The sequence below is a fragment of the Theropithecus gelada genome, chromosome 17 (genome assembly GCF_003255815.1).
Source record: "Theropithecus gelada isolate Dixy chromosome 17, Tgel_1.0, whole genome shotgun sequence".
Taxonomy (NCBI): Eukaryota; Metazoa; Chordata; class Mammalia; order Primates; family Cercopithecidae; genus Theropithecus; species Theropithecus gelada.
In genome coordinates this window covers 78,085,703-78,109,524 of record NC_037685.1, presented here as the reverse complement: position 1 = coordinate 78,109,524, position 23,822 = coordinate 78,085,703, and positions in this window count along the sequence as shown.

Sequence of the window (23,822 nt, the reverse complement as noted above, 5' to 3'; positions counted from 1 at the left end):
GGTGTTCTCACTCATAGGTGGGAACTGAACAATGAGATCACTTGGACTCAGGAAGGGGAACATCACACACCGGGGCCTATCATGGGGAGGGGGGAGGGGGGAGGGGGAGGGATTGCATTGGGAGTTATACCTGATGTAAATGACGAGTTGATGGGTGCAGCACACCAACATGGCACAAGTATACATATGTAACAAACCTGCACGTTATGCACATGTACCCTACAACTTAAAGTATAATAATAATAAATAAATTTAAAAAGAAAAAAAGAAATAAGGTTTATTTGGCTCACAATTCTGACAGCTGGAAAGTCCAAGATGGGGCATATGCACGTGGTGAGAACCTCAGGCTGTTTCCGCTGATGGTGGTGAAAGGGAAAGGAGAGTCATTGTGTGCAGGGGTCACATGGCAAGAAAAGAAGCAAGACAGAGCGGGGAGCACCAGGCTCTTTTTAAAAACCAGCTCTCACTCAGTAACTAATAGAATGAGAGCTCATTCACTTCCCTACTCCCATGGCATTCATGCATTCATGAGGGATCCACCCCCACGACCCAAACACCTCCCATTAGGCCCCAACTGCAACACTGAGGATCAGACTTACACATGAGATTTGCAGGGGATAAACATCCAAACTATAGCAGCAATAGATACACTGTTGAAAAGTTGTGTGTCAATGTTTGTTTTTTAGCAATCACATATTTAACTGCATTAAATAGAAAGTGCGCTATTTAAGAAACATTAATTCAAATTCACTTATCAATTGCTTTTTTCTTGAATTATGGTTTTCTTTGATTAATAAAAGAACTATTCATTATAAAATATTTAGAAAATATAAACGTAAAGAAAAAATATAAATAGCATCTTATCACAATTAACATCCTGGTACTATTTTTATCTAGCCTTTTATTCTGTGCACACAAACCTGTATATTCATTACAAAAGTGAAGCCCTGTAGTGTATGCAATTTAAAATCCTATTTTTTCTTTTAATGCTTCATTATATTTTCCTGTGTCATAAAATATTTCCCTAAATAAAATATGTAATAGCTATATGGTACTCCTTCCTTTTTAAATATACCATATTTTATTTAGCCAAGCTTATTATTGAACATTTAGATTCTGACTAATTTTGATTATAAATAAAAATGTGATGAATATTATTGTACACATGTATACTCCAAATTATTCCAAATTCAGATCAAATGTTTCACCAGATAGGCCTGTATATCCAAGAAACACAAAAATGATGCTTCCATTAAGGTACATCTAGATTGGTACTTTTCTTTTTTTTTTAATTTTAGACAGAATTTTGCTCTTGTTGCCCAGGCTGGAGTGCAATGGCGCTATCTTGGCTTGCTGCAACTTCCACCTCCTGGGTCCAAGTGATTCTCCTCCCTCAGCCTCCCGAGTAGCTGGGATTATAGGCATGAGCCACCATGCCTGGCTAATTTTGTATCTTTAGTAGAGACAGGGTTTCTCCCTGTTGGTCAGGCTGGTCTCGAACTCCTGACCTTAGGTGATCCGCCCGCCTCAGCCTCCCAAAGTGCTGGGATTACAGGAATGAGCCACCATGCCCAGCCAGATTGGTACTTTTTAAACAAACAGCTAACACCAAAAATCAAGTGGTGATTTCCAGCCAAGTGATTTTACCAGAGACTCACTACTTTTCTTCATTAGTGCATAGTGATTTAACAAAATTAGACTGCATTTATCTGAATGTATAACAGACAGGATCCAAGATGTTTCAGAGATAGGATAGTCATATGATGTACATTTGTGAGACTTCCATGTTTTTCTACTATTAGATTGAGATGGAGAATCTGATGGTCAGAACTGTAGTCTAGGTACAATCAGCCACAAGATTAGGGAAGATAAAATAATGATCGAAGGATTCTTCATATACTGTATCCTCATCTAGTTGGAAGACAGGAACTCTGGCGTCAAACTCAATAGGTTAGTCTTCTGGCTATATTACTTCTAGAGGTTCAATCATGGGTAGTTTACCTACATTATGAGATTGCTGCTAAGGGAAAAGTGGAGATGAAACCTATTTCACAGGTTTATTTTAAGGATTAAATGTGGTAAACTCCTAAATCAGTACTTAGCACACACTAGATGCTCAATAAATGTTAGTTCTCTTCTTCTATCAAAGCAAAGCAACGAGTTATAAACTAATAATCAAATGATCATAACCAAAGTCCCAAGCCATAATCAAATGGGTCTGAAGGTCAGAAAGCAGAGCAAGGCCAAGGTTTAGGATATAAACAAACAGTAGTAGACCAGGAAGGAGGCAAACGCTGAAAGGGACGGGGAAGGTAGAAAATGAAGAGTAAAACACACTGATCTGGAGAAGCTGAGAGCATTGTGAAGGGTAGAATCAGGCAGGTGAGGTTGAACAGAGAAAAGGTCTAGGGTGACTGAGACAACCCTTAGCATAGAGTATTATATATTTTCTTTAAGGGCAGCTGCTATTCCAAAAAGAGGAATAGTGAAGGTCTTTAGGGTAAGTCAAAGCACCTGCTTAAGTTAGGAGCAATGGTACAAGCTTCAGGAATGTTAGACAACCTATTCATCAGTGTCTCAAGAGCAGAGCAGGTGCAGAGTAGCTGTGCATCAGTTAGGATGTAATCAAGTGTAAGTAACAGAACATCTGATTAAAATGACTTCAAACATAAACAATTATTTGTCTACTTAACAAGAAATCCAAAGGTAGATGTGGTTGGTTTGGAAACTCACTGATGCCATCATGGATGCAGGCGCTTTCTGTCCTTTAAGAAAACTGGCTTGTTTTTGCCAGAAATGGCCACACACATGGTCACAAAATAGCCAGCTGCAGTTCCAAACATCACACGGCAATGTCTCAAGCAGGAATCAAGATGAGTGGTGGGGAGAAAAAAGGCCTTCTCATTAGTTCTGTCTTATACACTCTGAGAAGTCCTCAAAAGATCTTCAGTTATGTTGCAGTGGCTTGAATTGTACTGTGGTACCATAGCTATTCCTGGACTGATAACGAGCCAATATTGCTGTTCTCCTCTTAGACTAATCATAATTCCTTGCACCAAGCCAGGTACTTAGAAGGGTAAACAAAACTAGAGTTCTCTTAACATGAAAGAAGCTGATTCTGGGTATTGGAAAGATCACCAGAAATGTGCCACAGGTTACAAGATAGTAAAAAGAGCGCTAGATTTAGGCCAGATGACCTGGGCATTGTCCTCACCTCTTTGTAAATCCATTGCTTGGGCATGTCATTCATTCTTTTGTACAATGGGGACAATAATACACTCACGAGGATGTATTATTATGTTGTGAGGGTTAAACAAGATGACACATGTGAAAATGCTTTGTAACTTGCATGTGAAAGAGCACAGGTGTGACTCCAGTTGAATCACAGCAAGGCATTTACTCTCAGCTATGTCATCTGTAAGACAAGTGAAGGTTCATTCAAGAGGAAAGGCACTCCATGGTACCATTAATATTATCACAGCTTTTAGAAGCATTGGCAGACAAAGTATTGTAATTGGTAATATACACTAACTAGCAAATTGGGTGGCCTGGAGCTTTTAAAAGCCTACTGAGCCTACCTTGAAGCTATAACATTGAAAATTGTTTACAGTGTATCTGACACGGTGGAAGCCACTTTAAATATTCTGGGAAAGACAGGAAAGTCTAGAGTGAACCCCAGCAGGAAAATAACTTGTCAAAATCTCCGCAGGAGCAATTTTCAATTTATTCGAACTGTCAGAATTATATGCTTCAGTTACTCCTGGAACAAATCTCCATGCATGAATAAACAGATAAATGCAAGGGAGACAAACCAGATGTTTTCGTGACCTGTTCTCTCAAAGGAATCTGCTAACAGCAGTGCGAAGGTGACTGTTACCGGTTTCCCGATTAATCAACCCCGCAACTCGGCAGTGACAGGAGGGAAAACATTCAACAGCCAGAAGACTGCTGTAACCATCTGATCGGACTCAGAGTTTGAAAAAGTGTCTGTTGTTGTGCCCAGGCTTTATTGCTTTCCTTGTGGCAGTATCATGGCCTCCTGGAAATTGCTTTGTTAATTATTTACATGTGAGACTGAGAACTGGAAGTTTTTGGGTCAAGATGGTTGGGTAATGACAGACGGTCTTCAAGCTGCCAGGACCTCCCTTTCTAGAGTGTAGAGGAAGGAGCATAATTGGGTACCATGGTGATCCCAGTAATCTTGTCCCTGCCCAGGGCAATCGGTAGATGGAGGAAAAGACTCAGAGGGCTGGACCAGTCTGTCCCTTCTGCTAATCACCTCTAGGCCTCAAGCTTTCCCCCTGGTTCTCCTACCTCTGTACACTCATGTATTGTCACCCAGCTAAATGTCACAACCCATGAGTAACTTCACATTATTACCTTTCTCTTCTGGTCATTATATCTCTTCTACAATTACTGCTTTCCGTTTCTGAATCCACTTTTATCATAGCCTCCCCTGGAGATGCTGCAGTTTTAAGGCCAAGAGGACACTGTTGCTGCTCAATTCACTTTTATACCATATACGTGCTAGAAATGGGATAGGAGGTAGGAACAATAAGTGGATATATTGAAAGGGGGTGTAGGAGAACAAGAGTGATGGTGGAGATAGAAATAGTCGTAAAAGCAGGAGATTAGTTCAGGTCAGCTTAGCCAATATTTTGCAGTTCCTGGTAGGTGCAGATGCTCCACAAAATTTTGGGATTTAAACAGTGAATATAAAGTTGGGAAGTATGATGGTCTAATGAGAATGTCAGGAACATTCACAGATTTTTATTTTAAAGTGTGGTAAGTGAAAAGAGATATATACACTTGGGGTGACATGGGAGAGATAGTGCCTGAGTTAAGTCTCAAAGGAGGAATAAAATGAGCAAAAGTGGGAACAGTGTTTCAGACAGAGGGACAGATAGATGAAAGGAAAGACACAGAGGGAAGAAATGAGGTAATGCAGGAACAAGATTCGTAAAGCAAAAGCATTTTCTGTGCTCAGAATCGCAGAATGATTAAAATCATGCTACAAATTTATATTTCAAAATAACACCTAGTTTACATACATTACCTCCTCTAGTTCTTGTGGCAGGCCTATGAAAGATAGGTACTGTTTCTGGTGTTTGTTTGTTTTTTGAGACGGAGTTTCACTCTTGTTGCCTAGGCTGGAGTGCAGTAGAACGATCTCGGCTCACTTCAACCTCTGCCTCCTGGGTTCAAGTGATTCTCCTGCCTCAGCCTCCTAAGTAGCTGGGATTACAGGTGCCTGCCACCATGCCCAGCTAATTTTTATATTTTTAGTAGAGACAGGGTTTCACCATGTTAGCCAGGCTGGTCTTGAACTCCTGACCTCAAGTGATCCGCCCGCCTCGGCTTCCCAAAATTCTGAGATTACAGACGTGAACCATCATGCCTGGCCAGGTACTATTATCCACATTTTACACTGGATAAAACTGGGGTACAGAGAAATTATTTCAACAAGGAAGGATCAGGTCCAGCAGTCTTCTGGTTTTATCTTCAGGGCCCTCTACTGTGCATAACTTCTGCTTTTTAACAGAATTTTAGACCAGTCAAGAGAAGAGCAATATTTAGGTACCATATAATCCAGTGACTTCAAAATTTTGAGCATGACCAGAAGAAAAATTACATTTTCATATCAATCTAGTATCCCTAAAACCTATATGTAAAAGTAGCATTGAAAAGTAGCACTAAAGAATACTTAGAATATGTAATGCTCTCTGGTATTTTCTGCTCTATTCTGTTTCAATTCATTTAAATAAAAAATGCCAGCCACTACCACTAAATTAATTTTAGCCCCAGTAGACATTTGATAAATCGGTTGTATTCTCAGCTAGAGATGCTGAAACTGCATTCCTAAGGAAGGAAGTGTGCTGCTCTACATCATCCTACATAGTGATAAGGTCCGTTCAGCACTAATTTTTCTCCTGTATCGTCCAAGTATTTTACCCATCCTACCTTAGCTCATCCAATGCCAACAACCACATGAAGGAAGTTCTTTCATTCTTGCCATCTCACGAGCGCAGGAGCAAAGGTACAGAAAGATTAAGCAGCAGGTTTGTCCATGCTGCACAGCTAGTTGCAGGAACTACTGACCCCCAGGCCAAGAAAAACCTCGTTCAGGTTCCTTTTAATTTTGATGTGTAGCTCTCTTACGTGTGCATTGAAATCATTAGACTCGTCTCCATTTTGTTCCCCCAGAACCTTTATAGCTTCAAAGCCACACTGAGGGATCTGGCTGAGAGAATGTATTAAAATACCTCAAGAGCTCTGTGTTGATTTAAAGAAATCCAAAGATTTCAGGATCGCTCAATTTTGGAAATTATATCAGAATAACTCAATATTTGCTAGTATTGCTTTGATCCCATCAATTCTTTTCTGTTTCTGCAGAGCCAAAACAGCCTCTTAATATGCAGAAAATTGCAACTGCTTTACTAGTGGAAAAGGCCATTGGCTTCTATTAATTTATGAAGCGCAGACAATTTTTGTGAATAGTAAAATCTACCAAGTTGACAGATGATTACCAGGGAATTGTAATGCATATCATAGGGTACATATTTTCATGTTAAAATCCTGCTATTTCATTATCTCTAAATATTTGACCTTCTTGACAGTAATTTTCCAGTAATTTAATTGCTATGTTCACACCCTCAAAAAAAAGTAAAAGTGTTTACCAGGGTCTGGTCATTTAGAATCAAGCTTGCCCTGAGTGGCAATGTCAGAGTTCAGAATAACATTTTTTAAAAAGAACTGGACTTTAAAAGGGGAACTATAACTTTAAGTAGTTAAAGTAGAACTTAGAGGATTCAGGACATTCAATATATGGTTTAATGAAGCCTCACTGACAGAGAATCAATCTTTAGAAAAAAAGGCTCGGCTTTCCTCCAAAGCTAGAAAAACGTATGAGACAACATTAAGAGATTCCAGAAAACACAGAGAAAGGTTTTGAAAATATGGCATGAATTAAGCACAATCCTGCTTGCTCTTTTAACTTTTTCCTTTTTCCTGGGAGTCACTTAGACAACAATCTGGGCAATGATTGATTGTTCTTACTTGCTGTTACTTTTCAAGCTTAATGAACTGCCATAAAACTCGAGTCCTTAAGTGCTGTCACTTGAATAAGTTGTAAGGTTTTTCCATCCCACAATCCAAGAAATGACTTCACCATCCTTAAGACAAAAGTCAGGAATCCTTGTTGAAAATATTTTGCAAAAGGATCAGAAGAGATAATTTTTCACCTGGGTTCTGATCCTGGCTCACTACTAACAAACCACATGGCCTTGGATACATCACTTCCCCTTTTAGGGCCCATTTCCTGATCTGAGCTTCCTTCCAGGTGTGACTTGAGGTCTCCTTTTCTCTTGCTCCTTTAACTCCTTTGACCCCTTCTTCCCAAAGCACTGGCTTACTCAGGTCCCTGAATATGAAATTAATATTTTCTTCCTTGTATCCAAGTACTTCTTGCTCTTTCTGAGGGGAAATTCTACCTCTTTAATACTAAAGACTCCAGCAGCCAAATCAACCTTCTTGGGTTTCTCTGAGAAAAGCAAGTTTGAATAAAATGCTGTCAATTGTTAGTCAATAAAAGGCTTCAAGACAGACTCTTGGATTTCCAAGGACACATTTTCTGGGATCTTCAAGTTCCCTGGTACACAATAGGCAACTCCACTCCTCATTTCTTATCAAATTTTCCTGTCTCAACCCAGTTTTACTTCCAAAACTTTTTTATTTCTTTTAATGCTTACCCTGGCTTTCACTTTTTTTCTGTGAGTTGTACTTATTTTTCTATCTGAGTTCTCCTCAGGAATATATCTCATTTATCACAATTGATGGACAGCTATCCTAGGCCAGAATCATGCCACCCACATCACATGCCTCCATCGTGCCCAGCATAGCAAACCCCGCTGAGGGAGGCACCAAACGTTACTGGCTGAGCTTTCTGCCAATGGCGATTTGTGTATGGACCACAATTTTGTAATAAATACACACACACATACATAAAAACAAAACTTGAAACTGGTCAAAATTTAAAAGAAAACTGGAATGGATGAAGGAAAGTTGAAGTGGCAGGTAGAATTAACGATGTTCCCAAATATTATTATTTCTTATATATAACAGAACTCAGAATTATATTCAAAAGGCAAAGTCATTTGTAACAGCATGAATGAACCTGGAGAACGTTATGTTAAGTGAAGTCAGTCAGCTACAGAAAGGTAAATGCCAGAATTTCTCATATGTGGAATCTAAAGAAGTTGAACACACAGAAGCAGAGGGTAGAACAGATGTTGCCATGGGTTGGTAAGAGCACTGGAAGATGTTGGTCAAAAGATACAAAGTTTCAGTTGGACAGGAGAAATAAGTTCAAGAGCTCTATTGTACAACATGGTGACCATAGTTAATAACAGTGAATTGTACACTTGAAAATTGCTAAGAGAGTAGACTTTAAGTTTTCTCAGCACACAGGAACAAAATGGTAAGTATATGAGGTTATGCATATGGTAAACAGCTTGATGTAACCATTCCACAATGTATACATATTTCAAAACGTTATGTTGTATGTGATAAATATATTTAATCTTTGTCAATTAAAAATTAAAAAGTAAAAATAAAAGGATTAAGAATTTGAAAAGAACAAAAGACAAATAAATTCTAATAATTTGATAGAGATTTATGATCCAATAATGGACACACACATACACACACACATTCACAGCTACATATCTGTGTGTATAGTATACGTACATTTTATATATATACACACACATATATGTACAAGGTAGATATACAAGTATATGTACAATGTATGTATACATATGTCATATATACATACACACATACATACCTTGTACATATACTTGTATATATATGTGTGCACATGTGTATACACATACACATATACAGGTAGATGTACAAGATATGTATGTATACATGTTATATATACATGCACACATACATACCTTGTACATCTACCTGTATATGGGTACACATATGCACACTTGTGCTGTTTATGTAGAAAAAGAACAATTTCACTTGATTTTCTTCTGGCAAATTTTCAAAAATCCTCTAAGAGGGAAAATCTCAATTTACAGACATGATATGATTATGGCAGGCTGATTTATTGCACTATTAAATTGTGCTTTTCCTTCCTATAAACTTCCCTCTCCATTCATTTCGCTTTCTTGCCTCAGGAATCATGGGTCCCTGAAGGGGAACAGAGCGAATGTGCCTTTGACAAACAACAAGGATGAGAGGGGAGATCCTTTCAGCCTGGGAAAGAGAGAGACCTCTGTGAGGTTCTCAGAAAGAAGGGTTTTCTATTGTTTGGAAGCTTCCCCTCTAGGGAAGTCACAAAACCCAAAAAGCCATAATACTGTGTTCCACTTTCTGGGGCCAACCTTGCCAGAGATTCTGGAAGTCCACAGATGGTACCGAAACCACAGCATCTGGAGACGAAATGTCCATGTAGCCCAGGACAGAGGGTGTCCCAAGGTAGATTGATGCCTCTGCCCGGAGGGGCTCCTCTAGTGCTTTGGACAGATACAACCTAGGCACCCTAGGCTTTCCATCCCACGGGGTAAGGAACCCAAGAATGAAAGTTTTGAACTTTCTACCAGTAAGAGGAACAGAGAGACTTTACAGAAAATAAACAAATACAGTGCTTCCTGCTCACCTGAATTTTCAGGCTCCAGTTCTTTTCTACTGCTTTCCATATGCAATATGTACCATATGAAAGTGTTAGTATTTTCTTCAATATCCAGTTTGTAGATAATAAATTATGTTAGGTTAGTTTTTGAGAGAGGAGATGGGATATAGGGGGTAAGGAGATATTCTACATCTGGTGAGTATTCTGTATAACCAGAAGGATTTCTAGATGAAAACTCAAGTAAATTACATCTTTTTATTTATATAAGATATTGCAAAACTGCCAACAAAGCAGCTCTCTCAAAGTCAAATTAGAAAATCGTCCTGGGAGTCCCTGTCACCAGGTATTATATTTGCAGTATTAAACAACTCACAGCAGGACTGCCTTTGGAGAATGGTCACCTTGCACATGTCAGCCAAAACAAAAATAAAACCCGAACCCTGCTTGTCAGTGATGTATGGCCAAAAGGCTGGAGGTATTCTCATGATGTCCCAAGAGTCTGGATCCCCTGGTTTTTATTTTAGCCACACTGCCTTCTAATAGGGTCCTGGTGACCTGAAACACTGTTGCCCATCACCTTTCCCTGGCCTCTACAGGATCCTCATACACTTATATTTGCTCTAGACTTCTTTCTTGCTCCACCCAACACAAATTTTCAGCTAAACTAAATAAACAGAGAAAACAAAGGCTCTGAGGCCAAGAGGACCTATATTTGAATCTTGTCTCTGTCCTTTATTTACTATGATTTGGGCTAAATCACTTAACATCTGTGAACCACTCATCTGTAAAATAGAAATAACAATTCCTGCCTACTTGCTGTAAATAATTGTGCTGAGGAGCAAATGAGGTAATGTATGCAAAAAGTTTTATAATTGCCAACATGTGCTAAAAATGTAAACCATTCTTATAACTTGACCTACAAACTGAGGGCACTTCTCTCCATCATTTGTCCCTGAGGAAAAGATCTAATAAATACTTTTATACTAAACGTATTGTGCTACAGGGGGCACTTGTGCTTTAATAGAGAAACATGCCTAATACAAAATAAAGCATCTTTAAGTATTTCAGGATGCTGGTTGGGTATTTTTGGATGGTGGTTTTCCTTTTTCCTTGTGCCTCTGTTATCAGCACATACACATAACACATGTGGCCAATATTTCTCTTACCTCCACAAACAACTTCACTCCTAATTTCTGATCATTGCTTGTGTAGCAATAATAATTGCAGAAAGAAGGCTGGCTTCATAGCATTTATGCACAACAGGCCAGCCCTTGCCGATTCCTGTTGGCCAAGTCATAAAGTTTTGATGACTGCCAATTTGAAAACATAAAATACTGGAAACTAGTTTTAACACTTCCTCAAGAGGGTGCCTGATCCCCTTACTGGAATTTAAACTGGAAGTTGGCTCCAGCTATCTGTTAAATGGCCACAGAAATTCCCTTGTTGATTCCTAACGGCCAGTGATAATATCAAGGCTATTTCTCTTCCCTGAGGGGAAGCTGGGAGACTGCAATTCCCTACTGAGGAAACGAACAGATGTGCAGTGTCAGTCCAGAGAAAGTGTGCAAAGAAAGGAGAGGCAGCGCTTAGCATATACGGAGGTAAAAGAGGCCCCCAAAGTTTTTTGGATCTTCATTGATAATAAGTCTGCCAGGAATTCAAACTTTATGTGTTTTATGGACTTTTTAGTATCTTAGCATTGGCTTGAGTCCCGATATTTTGTAGAAACTCTGTCTCCCTCTCTCCCTCTCTTACCACACATGCACGCATGCACACAGGCACACATATACGTGCAAACAAACATATTATTTGGAGAGGTTGTTGTGTTCCTATTTTGAAGTCCTGGAAGATGGTGTTTAGCCACCTGCATACTAATTCTCCTGTCTTCTCATATTCCGATTTTTCAGTAACCTTTGGCTAAATGTAAGTTTTATTACGACATTGAACCTGAGCTGCATCCAACAGCAGCTGTCTGAGATGCCCACCGGGCAGGAGCAGAGGTGCAGGGCTTGCCAAATGAGAGGGTCAGCAGTAGTGACCCATCCACTGGTCCATTGGCCTAAGTGGTAATCCTGCTGTCCAGAAACTGAAATGATGGAGTTGGAATAGACAACTGACCATCAGAATCAGGGGCTGGGCAGGGGCAGGGAGATACATGAAGTCTAGCCAGAAGGAGGACATCTATATAGATAGGTGGTGTGGGAGACTCAGTCTATGAATGTGTTGCACCCAACAGGGTACCTTTGGGGAGGCTTAACCAGATATGACACTTTGCTTGTGCTACTACTCTCAACTTGCTTTCAACATTTATCCCAATTAGTAAATACCCACAGGCAGATTTGTTCACTATTTAATGTAATATCTTTTGAAATATAGGCTTGGCTAATCTATATGTCCTAATTTCTGAGAATATAAACCCAGCATTGGTCAAGATCCAATTAAGATTATTCCAATCAACAGAAAACAGGTATCAGAGTCTTCACATGAGCTTCTAACATTAGAGAGAGGTGCAAGAAGTATGTTGCTTTCCCTTGTGAATTGAGGCTAGTAAATGACTAGGCTTAAAGTTAAGGAGAAAAGAGGAAACAATAAATTCAATCCATATCTTGTATGTATACTAAAATCAACACCAAATGAGCCACAGACTCCAGATCTAAAATTATAAAACTTTTAGAAGAAAACATAAGAGAATTTTTTTTACCTTGGCTTAGGCAAAGATTTCTTAGAGACAACACCAAAAACATACTATTTAAATAAAAAAACTGAAAACCTGGACTTCATAAAAGTAAAAAACCTCTGTTCTTTTCAAGACTCTGTTCAGAGAATGAAAAGATAAACTACATGCTGGGAGAAAATATTTGTAACCAAACATTTGTAAAAGGACTTGTATTCAGAAAATAAAGAGAACTTTCAAAACTCAGTAATAATAGACAACAACTGCAAAATGGACAAATGATTTGCAAAGACAATTCACTCAAGAATATACTAATATACTAGCGACAAAAAAAGCAGAGGCTCCATGTCTTTAACCATGAGGGAAATTTGAATGAAAACCACAGTAAGATAATATTATGTTCTTCCTAGAATGTCTGAGCAAAAAAAGCCAGACCCGCCACCCCCCAAAAAAATGCACAGTCCATAATTCTATTTATACAAATTCTAGAAAATGAAAGATAACTCAGAGTGGCAGAAAGTAGATCGCTTGATGCCTTTGGATGGGGGTGGGTAGGAGAGTTGGGCATGAGGCATTTTGGGGGATATGTTCATTTTCTTGATTATGGCGATGATTTGCTAGCCTCAATGTATCTGCCAAAATATTTGAAATTGTACACCTCTAACATGTGGAGTTTATTGTATGTCTATTACACTGAAAGCTGTTTAGAAAGACAAAATACCGGAAAAAAGGTGGCATTTTTTTCATTGTCAATGTTACAAAACACATATAAACTGGGATTCTGAGGACAAATAGGCTTAAGATATAATAGAAGACACATGGAAGTCTGTAGTGGCTGGCAATGTCTGCAATTTTGTCACTCAGTTTCCCATCTTGTAGATCATGAAATGCTGAATAAGGGCTTCTAAACAGATAAATTTCCTTGATATTGACTCTCTAATCATCTGTGTTGTTATGATTATGGAAGGTGGGTGAGTGGGAAGATAGATATGCTATGGTTGAGAGCTGCTCAGTGTGTGTGTGTGTGTGTGTGTGTGTGTGTGTGTGTGTGTGTGTAAGACAGAGACAGAGAGAGAAAGCAAGTTTTCTTCTCTGATTCCTGCAGGAAGGGAGCCAGAACCTTTGCCCATATGATGTCAGGAGGTAATGTCAGGAGGATGATGAAATTGGTCAAATGTGCTGTGGTTCTGCAGGCCTGACCTCTGTACACTAGTTAGATTTAAATGGGCCACAGCTCCCAGAAGAGAGGTCCTTCTGGTATTTACTGCCACCATCTGATGGCCTCTCAAAGCACAGAGCCTGGGAAGCTGGCAGGAGTCTTACTGCCTTCTGCTACTGTCCTTGATTGACCACGTGGAATAGAAGAGAGCATCTACCAACACTGGGTTCCTATTTTCCTTTGATTGAAATTGTGCTATTATTCCTTCCATTGACTTCAAAATTATGTCTGATATTCCTGTATGAATAGATAGACAAACTCTGGAGCTATGAAAGTAAACAATATTTTCCTGAGCAGAGTGTTTGGGAGTTTTAAAAGACCAAAATCACCAAATATTCTCTCACATTTTTCTATAGCTTCAACTGTGGAACAAAGATCACATAGGCAGTGTGTTTATTTATGCTCACTAGATTATTTCTATAAACTTCTGAACCATTTTGTTGTGGTTGCAGTTCCATTGTACCGTTCGGGGAAATGAAATATAACTCTATTTACCCAAATTGCCTACTCATCCAATTTTTAACATCTCTTTCTTCCTTGTTTCCTCTAAATCCTTCTACCCAGAAGTGCCTTAGAAGAATTTTGCTTCCATAATTTTTTTGAAAATTGTATTAAATATTTAAATATAGACAACATTATAATGAAGCCATCAATTCTTCCCTTTATTTCGAGCTATGATTGTCAACATTCACTCATGTTTTGAAAGTCAGGTGTAAAATAGGCCTATGAAGGTCTGCCTTCCATTAAAATGCCTCTTTTATTAATCCCGAAGCCATATACCAAGAGCTGACTAAACACATCATAAAGGCTGTTAATTGCTGTAGGAAAGTTGCTCTGTCGTTTGTAAAGCTTTCTTTTATTAGTCCCAGATTTCTCTTTAGTGAAACTCAGGTCACTCTCTTACAGCAGCCTTGTGACAAATAAAACCAAAAAGAGCATCAGGCAGCCACGCAGATGGCACAAAGTGTACATCATTGCGTATTCAGTGCTGCTCCGGCTGCTGACACCGAGGACACATGACTTTTGGCTTTGAAAAGCTGTAATCTAGAAGGAAAGCAAGGAAAAAGTAGATAAGTGTACATAGGATATAAATGGTGGCACTAAAGTCAAGGGCATCAGTTTTATGGCCAGATCCCTTCAGTCCATATTACAAATCTATCACTTCCAAGGTAAGTGACCTTGGGTAAGTTACTTCAAGCCTCTCTACCTGTTTCCCTCAATGCAAAGTAAGATTATTATCTAATTTAAAGGATAGTTGTGATGATCAGATAAATGAAGACATATAAATGCTTAGAACAATGTCTAGCAAGTACTCCTTGGTAAATGTAAGCTATTATTACAGTTCTTATCAAGGCAGAACAACCAATACAATTTTGAGTAAGGCCTGACTTTTTTTTGCGGGGGGAAGGGGGTTCTAAAATGTATTTGATCTAAGGTCTCACATCTTCCATGATCAGGCGCTTAGCTATCTTTGCAGCCTATCTTCAGCCACATTTTGCTGATATGTTGCATTCTATTTCCATTCAATTACTTGTTATGGTCTAACCAACCATTTGTTCTCCAATACAAATTGTATATTGAAGAAAATATGGGACAGTGCCATGCAGTGACACAGAGAGGTGTGTGAGCTCATGAAATAGAGAAGCTATCAGGTTGCTGCCCACATGGCCCAACAGTGTGGTCTTCAAGCCTTAGGGAATTCACTGCAGGCATTTCTCATTTAGAAGCCTGATTTTGTTATCCCACTGCAAGTGGATACCTTGCTGGCGGTCAAATTTACAAATTTAATGTACTGGGCTAAATAGTGATCGCAAATATATTGAGTCCTTATCCTTGGAACCTATAGATGTTACCTCATTTGGGGAAAAACAGTGTTTTTACAGATATGATTGACTTAAACACCTTATGATGGGGAGATTGTCCTGAATTATCTGGGTGGGCCCTTAACGTCTTCACAAGAGTCCCTATAAGTTAAAGGATGAGGTAGGTGTATTGCACACAGAAACATACATACACACACACACACACACACACACACAGAAAGGCAGTGTGATCATGCAGGCAGAGTCTACAGAAAGGCAGTGTGATCATGCAGGCAGAGTCTACAGAAAGGCAGTGTGATCATGCAGGCAGAGTCTAGAGTGATGCAGCCACAAGCCAAGGAATGCTTGTAGTCACCAGAAGCTGGAAGAGTCAAGAAATAGATCCTCCCATATTGCCTCTGGAGAGAACATGGTCCTGCCAACATCTTGGTTTCAGCTCAGCTCATTTGGACAATGGCCTCCAGAACTGTGAGAGAATAAGTTTTCCTTGTGTTAAGCCACCAAGTGTGCAGTAATTTGTTACTGTGGCTATAGGAAACTAATTACGTACGTTTGCACTTACCAAAGTCACAAAACTGATGTACAAAAGTAGAATGTTGATTTTTTAACAAAGATGATGATTTTTAAAAGAATGACTTTTACCTGTCTTAGGGACCTGAACACCCAAACCCATACCATAGGACATTCACTCCAGGTGGGCACATAACTATGGAAATCCCAACACTCATCAGAAGTTTTCCCCGTGAACATGCAATCAGATGAATGGCAAGTCAAAGGCTGAGATAGCCTATGAGTACTGCCCCAAACTGAACGTGGACTTGCAAATGGATGGAGGATGTGTGAAGCTCTTTAGTGGGACCCTCCTATCTCCCATGAGCACTGACAAGCACTCACCCGACTCCCTCTTTCCTCTGTCTTTGTGACTCAAAAATCCCCCACTGTATAAGCACACATTATTTCTTTAGATAAATTAAGAAATTTAATCAGGTTAGAAATAAAGACTGTCCTCAGGCCTGGGAGCCATCTGTTTGAGTTAAAAGATGGTTTTTGCATTTGAAGTTTAAATCTCCAAAGAGATGGTTTTTGTATTTGAGTTAAAAGATGGATTTTACATTTGAAGCCAGCTCATGTTCCTTTTTTCCAAGTTCTTGAGACCCATGCACACTACTGCCTCCTTCAGCTCTCTCTATGGACATCTTCTCCAGCTGTGCCTTCTTCCCAACCTTGTCCTCATTTATGGACTGTACACTGAAATATCTATTTCCCAGCACAGAGCTCTGTCCTGACTTACCAGCATCATGCAGGGTCACAGAGAAGTATGTGTGCTCACAAGGGAGAAAAGATACCGGGTCATCCCCATGTGGCCCCACAGGGTGGGCTTCAGTCCTTAGTATATCCCCAACAGTCAATCACCTATGCTCAGCTCCACTGTGGATGTCCCATTAGTGCTTCAGATCCAAATTGAAATAATGCTCTCTATTTGTCCCTACTCCCAGAAATAAGAAGATGTGAGAGAAGAACAATTTGTTATTCTTCCTGTATTTCTTAATTCATGGCAAGGCAGCAATCCAGTAGTCAACCATACCCTTTATATCTTCACCCAATGTCATACATATATATTTTATATCTATTATATATATTATATATAATATATATGTGATTTATTATGGTATATGATTGGATCAAACATATGTATATATTTATATATGCTTGACATTGGGTGGAGATGTATATGTATCACAATATATACATATGTTTGACCCAATCACATACCATACTATATACATATATTCCCTTTCCTCTATATACATGTACATATTCTCCTTCCTCACATATTCATGAATGTGTCCATTGCTGAGATCCTCATCAACTCATGCTTAGATCTCTTTGCCTACAGATTCAACCACCTCTCAAATATTTTCTGCACTGCCTCCTTCTAAATCACAAATCTTTATTACATCATCCTACAGTTTAAAATCCATCAATAATTCCCATTGCATTCAGGATAAAATCAAAATCCTTAACATTTTTTTTAAAAGAAAAAAAGGAGCCACTGACATTCTTTCTCTTGCTAAACTGTCTTCATCTTTCATTACTGCTTCTCAAACCCAGCCTAATACTCGCCTGTGCACACTCACCTCACGTTTCCTTCCTGAAGTGTGGTTCTTGCTCTCATTTCTGAGCTTCTGCACATGCAGCTCTCCCTTCTTAGAGCCCTCCCACCTTAGGCTTGCCCACATCACCTAGTAAATTTTTTTAACCTTTAAAGGAGCTTGCTTTTGTATCATCAAGAAAACATTCTGTAATTCAACAACTATTTGTTGAGTGAGTTCTCATGGCCACAGTTCCTGCACAATCATCTATCAAAGCTTTTATTTCAGTGCATTTCTCAGTGTGCTTCTACAACTAGGAACAAATCTTGAGGTCAGGAACCGTTATGACTCACTTTTTATAGTTTTCTACCCAACAGAATGATTGGGTGAAACATACATTGTGAAGGAATGAGTGAGTGGATGGATGAATGGATGAATGGATGAATGAATGAGTGGAAAAGGTGTGAGTACTTGAGAATATTTAATGTGCTAATTTAATATCTTTAGTTCCAAAAAGCTACATGCCCTTTAATAAAAAGTATAATTTATTAAAAACCTAAAAGAGCTCATTTTTAAGGCTAAAAATTCTGCATCAGGAAGAGGCCTATAAAAGAGAGATTTTGGAGGGCAGCAGACAGTAATATTTTCCCAAAGCCCTGAAACCACACCATGTGAGGCAACTGCACCCTCCAGCAATGATTCTGAGCATCACTGTGATATCTATGTATGTATGCATATCACCAATATAAAAACCTCCGGCTTCATCCCAAGACTGACTGATCAACTTGCTCATTTACTTTACTGCTCCCCAGTGCATCTTGGACACTCTGAACCAGGATAGTTCCCCAGATTTTCTGGGCACTTCCACCTGCTTACATGAATTTCCTCTGCTTAAGATGCCTTCCCCCATCCTTGTCTGCTCAGCCAGGTTCTACCATGTAGTGGAGAAACCTGAGATTTGGGAATTGGGATTTGCGTGACCTGGCTTCAAACTCCTGCTGATTACTCATTTACTGTGTCACCTTGGCCAAATTATATCTCTGAACTGCAGTTTCCTTATCCATGACACCCAGCTCATCTCATGTACTTTACAGGGTATCCATATGGAGTCAATGAGATGACAGGGATTTACCACAGAAGAAGTGAGGAACTCAAGCTCTGCCTTTGAAGGGAGGTTCTTAAGGAAGAATTCAAGTGTTTCCATCCAAGAAAGGTAAAATCAACAGAACACAAGAGAGAAAAAAAATGGCCTTTGAAAGAAAAGTTGATGTTGCACAGACAAAAGGAGTGTCTCTCTCTGCCCTTCACTGTAAGAGTTTAAGATTTCTTTTCACCAGAAAGATTTCAGAATGTCTCAGCCATCCAGGTGGCAACTGAGGCTACGCCTCAGGCAAGAAAGTCACTTCCTGCTTCTGAAAAGAACAGAAATGAGTTTTAGTTCTACAACTGTGATCCTGAGATGGCGAGCTGAGCAAACACTCCCACCTACCCCTTGAGAATTGTGGATGAAATAAAAGAATTTTTTGTTTCAGATAGAAACAAAATCATGGTGTGATTTCAGGGCTTTGGGGAAATTTTGGTTATAGATAGAAACACAAATTTCCTAGGTCACAGGATTCCAGTCTGTATTATTTCTTTTGCTTCTTTCTAACTGTTTGTTCGAGGAAACTTCCAGGCAGTTGCTAAATCTACAATCAGATAACTATGCTAAGTGTATCTGTGTACTTTATTTCAAACATTTTTTAGGTGTGCTGGGGGGTGAGTAAAAATGGCGGGGGGGAGTTTGGGTACCCAAAATTCATGAAATCAATAGCATGAGGAGACTTGTTTCAAAATGCTATGACAAGGGTGTTCACATCTGACAAGGGCCTTACACTGTGCCTAGTATCCAAGAGGTGTTAAAACAATGATTGCTGCATTCATCTTAATCACAAGATAATCATCCTCCTATCATTTTTAAGCCAATGAACCAAATGGAATCTCAACCATATTGTTATATGACCATTAACTATGCATGGGCTCTCCCTAAGCCTTTGCTTCCCACCTCCTTGCCTGCCTCTCCTGCCTTCTAGAACATTTTCTACCATCTCCACTTGTTCCTCACACCTTCCTCCCCTTGCAGCTTCCCCACACACCCACACTGCAGCCTCCGCCCCAGCTGGCTGCTTGCCATGGAAAAGGCTCAGCAGACCACCAGCCACCTCCCAATTGCTGCCTCCGCCATCACCCACAAGAAAACAGCTCTCAAAATACCCAATGAAAGTGCTGCTGGCTCTTGGAGTTTGCCTCAAATGTTACTGCTTCTAGAAGTTCAAAATAAACAACTTTTAAAAGTCCCTTAATTCGGAAAATATCAGGCCCGAGATCACTTCTTTTCATTTGCATTCTAATGGACTCTAAAATGCTTCATGAAAATAACTTGGAGACTAATGGTCATGGATATTGATTTTTTTCAGGAGGGAGGGAACATTAAATAAGAATTTCAGCATAATGAATTGTAGCTGAACAGAGATGTAAGCCAGTCTGCAACACTAAATATACAGAAAGCTGAAGAGGTAGTGCACTAGGAAAAGTCATCCGTCATGGCAAAGAAAGAGCATTGCAGTCATACTTCTCATGACTGGTTCCTCTCACTGGGCTCCTTCAACCCATTTCAATAAACACACACCATGAATAATGCATGTTATGGAAAGTAGCAGATAGGCCTTGAGAACAGAAGTGTTTTTGTGAAACTTCTAATTAAAACTTATCTTGCAGCATTACTGCATCTTTATGTGTATCTAACTCCTTATTGTTATTTTATCCATCTAGCCCCCTAAATACCTGTGGTTAAATTCGTCTGCATTAGATCTCTGCATTCTACTTCCTTACATTCTGATGGATTTTATCTCTGTTAGCATCTTTCAGCACTATTAAAGGGACATGAATACATTTTGTGCTGCTCTTTGATTGTACTTTCACTTGACTGTCATTAGAAAACTCATACTTTACATGCCAAAAACTGAAACTCTGACTTCCTCCCACTAAAACCAAACAAAACCCTCCAACTACAGTCTTTCTCATGTCGGTGAATGGGGAAGTACTCATTGCATTTCAAGTATTTCAATTTAAACACCTTACAGTCATCCCTGACACCTCCCTTTCTCTCGTCCTCCACATCCAGTCTATCAGAAAATCTTCTCTGATGCTTGTTCTGTGAGACTTGCAGACAGTAGCTAAATCTGTCACCTCTACCTTCACAATAATTTCCACTTCTCACTAATCCACTGCTACTGCTCTGTTTAGGACCACCATCACCTCTGGCCTGTATATATGACCTCAGTATTGCACCTTTGCTCCTTGACAGTGTATCCCTACACAGCATCCAGAACTATCCTTTTAAAATGGAAATCAGATCACATCCTGCCTTCGCTCAAAACTCTGCAATACCTCCCATCTCACCCAGGGTAAAAGCCAAAGTCCTTACAATTTGCTATAGAGTAGTTTGCTAGGGCCACCATAACAAAGAACCACACAAACTGGGTGGCTTACATAACAGAAATGTATTGTCTTTGCAGTTCTAGAGGCCAAAAGACCAAGATCAAGGTGTCAGCAGGATTGTTGCCTTCTAAGGGTTGTGAGGGGGAATCTGTTCCATGGCCTCTCCTAGCTCCTGGTGGTTTGTTGGCCATCACTGAGTTGTGGAACATCCCTTAAGTTGTGGAAGCATCACTCCAGTCTTTGACTTAATCCTCATATGGCTTTCTCCCCACATGTGTGTCTGGGTCCAAATTTCCCCTTTTTATAAGGACACTAGTCATATTGCATTAATGACTCACTTACTCCAATATGACCTCATCTTATTACATCTGCAATGGCCCTATTTCCAAAGAAGGTCACACTGTAGAGTTTAGGACTTCAACCTATGAGAGAACATGGATTCAATATTCTAAGAGGCCCATAGAAACTGACTTCAAGCCCCCTCCTTCTCTGACTTCTGCCCTGCTGCCGGCTCACTCCACTCCAGCCATGCTGGCCTCCTTGCTGCCCGTGCACATGCCAGGACCTTTGCAACTACTATCCTCTGAGCCTGCAAACCGCTTCTCTCAGGAGCACTAACTTTATCACCTTCTTCAAGACTTTGCTCCAAATGTCACCTGCTGGATGAACTCTACATGAACCACTCCATTTTAAAGTGAAACCAATAATTCCCCCCAACACACTCCCAGCCCTCTTTACCATGCTCTATTTTCCTTTCCGTAGCACTTGCCACCTTCGAGTATATGTGACTTAGAGTGTATTATGTTTATTATTGATAGTTGTCTTCCCTCATTAGAATGTAACCTCCATATTTCTTTCTTGTTTTATTCACTGATAAATTCTAAGTCCCTCAAACTGTACCTGGAATAGGGTGAACTGTCAAAAAAACATTTGTTGAAGGAATGAATAAAATGTAATTCACAAATTCTTCTGATTCATAAGGAAAATCATAAATTGATCAGAGCTCTTTCCCTAAAACATCCTCAAGAAACAGCTTTAAGAGGGAAGAATTCTGAAGGAATCCCTAAGGAGGCATATAACTTTTCATTCGATATGTATGAACTTGGTAGAAGCAAGAAAGCAGTCATTTCATCAAACGCTAGAAACCATGTCTGTAAAAATAAACGTGATCACTTTAGAAAAGGTAAATCGATCAAGCAATTTAGATTGAAATTTACTTTACTATTTTGAATTAACTATTTTGGCTCTGTATACAACCAGAAATTCCCACTTAATTACAATTCCTCACTTTATTTAGGGTCACATAGATTTGAGAAATCCTGAGGGTGAGGTGCTTTCACTAAAATGTGTGAACAGACTTCTAGACTCCTACTACAATAGGTCTAAATGCAAAAAAAAAAAAATGCAATTAAAGATTTGACAGTCTTTGCCATAGGAAGCTATGTGCTGGTAACAAAATTTTATTTTAAGCAACATGTTCTTCAGAGAAAAAAAATAAAGAAAGAAGCATAATTGAGGAAATGAAAAAGTAAATGTCTTTTGTTTTTAATGTGTTGCATGTAGGGAGACTCAGACTGGACTCAGATTCAGAGGTCTTACAGTTTATTTGCTTGTCAGAGTGAATGTTTTCCTAGAAACTCTGGTGGAGCTGCACTGAGTCATCTACACTCTTTCCTGCTCTCTTGTGACTAGCAGCATCTATTTCTGAGATGATTGCGCAGGCTTCAGAGACAGCCTTTCCTGAAACCTGGCTGCTTTTACGTCCCTGAGTTCCAGGAGACATCTTCAGATCCTTATAATAAATCTTTTCCTTTGCATAAGCTAACTCTGTTACTTCCAACCAAATATACTTATGTTTGACATCTGTTTTCCACCATCTAGACTGCGTGACCTGGGTTTCCTTGATATAATTTTCCGGTATATGATATAAATCCTTTTCTCCACAATATTCTTACTTTATTAACAGTGGATATTTACAAAGCACCCAAAGGTAAGGTTTCTACTGCCAAAGAAAAAGAGTTTTAAACTAGAAAGTTGGCCAAAACATCCATAATATGTATGCAGTTTCTGTGAACAAAATTCTCACAAATATAAGCCTTTAAAATTTTAAATAAAGTATTCTGTCATTTAAGATTAGATAAATGCTTATCATACTGCCTCAATAGAAACATTTATATTGTACCCAGTTTTCAAATACAAATATAAGTAATACATTCAGGTCACCGAATTTTTGTGCTACATTGATTTTTCTGGTTCATTCATGTGACATCTGTGAAAATTACTGCTATCATTCTCTTTATATATTAGTGCATAGCTTCAACCCTATAATTTTAAAACACATTATTCAAATTCTAGCTTTCTTGGTCACTTAAAATAAGCTATTTTTTCTCCCTGAAATCGATCAATCACCCTCCCCCACCACCCCCTCTGTTATTGACTAAGAATACTCAGAAGGTTTTGCAGAATAAGGAAAAGGAGGCTTGAAAGGTAAATATTTACAATGACACCTTCATCTCTACAAAGTAATATCACCCAACAGTTTTCAAAGTCTATAAAAAAGTATGTATGGTGATTATCTTTCCTCCTCAGAAGCAGCACAGCTAGTATAAGTATATTCCACGCAAAGTCTATTACGCTCTGTCCCCATTACTACCTCCCCGCTACAGATCCCTGCTCTGTTACACCACCCTGCAATTTCCAAAGAGCCTCCTGCCCGTCTCCCATCAGCAGTGGATATGGCCAACTAAGAAAGTATTTTTATGTGATGAGAAGTAATAGAGAAAGATGACATAGAGGGGTGGAGGGCAGTAGAGCAAAGAAGCACATCTATACTATGACCACCTTTCTGTTCCAAGGCCTCTTATCCATACCTTTGATTATACATTTA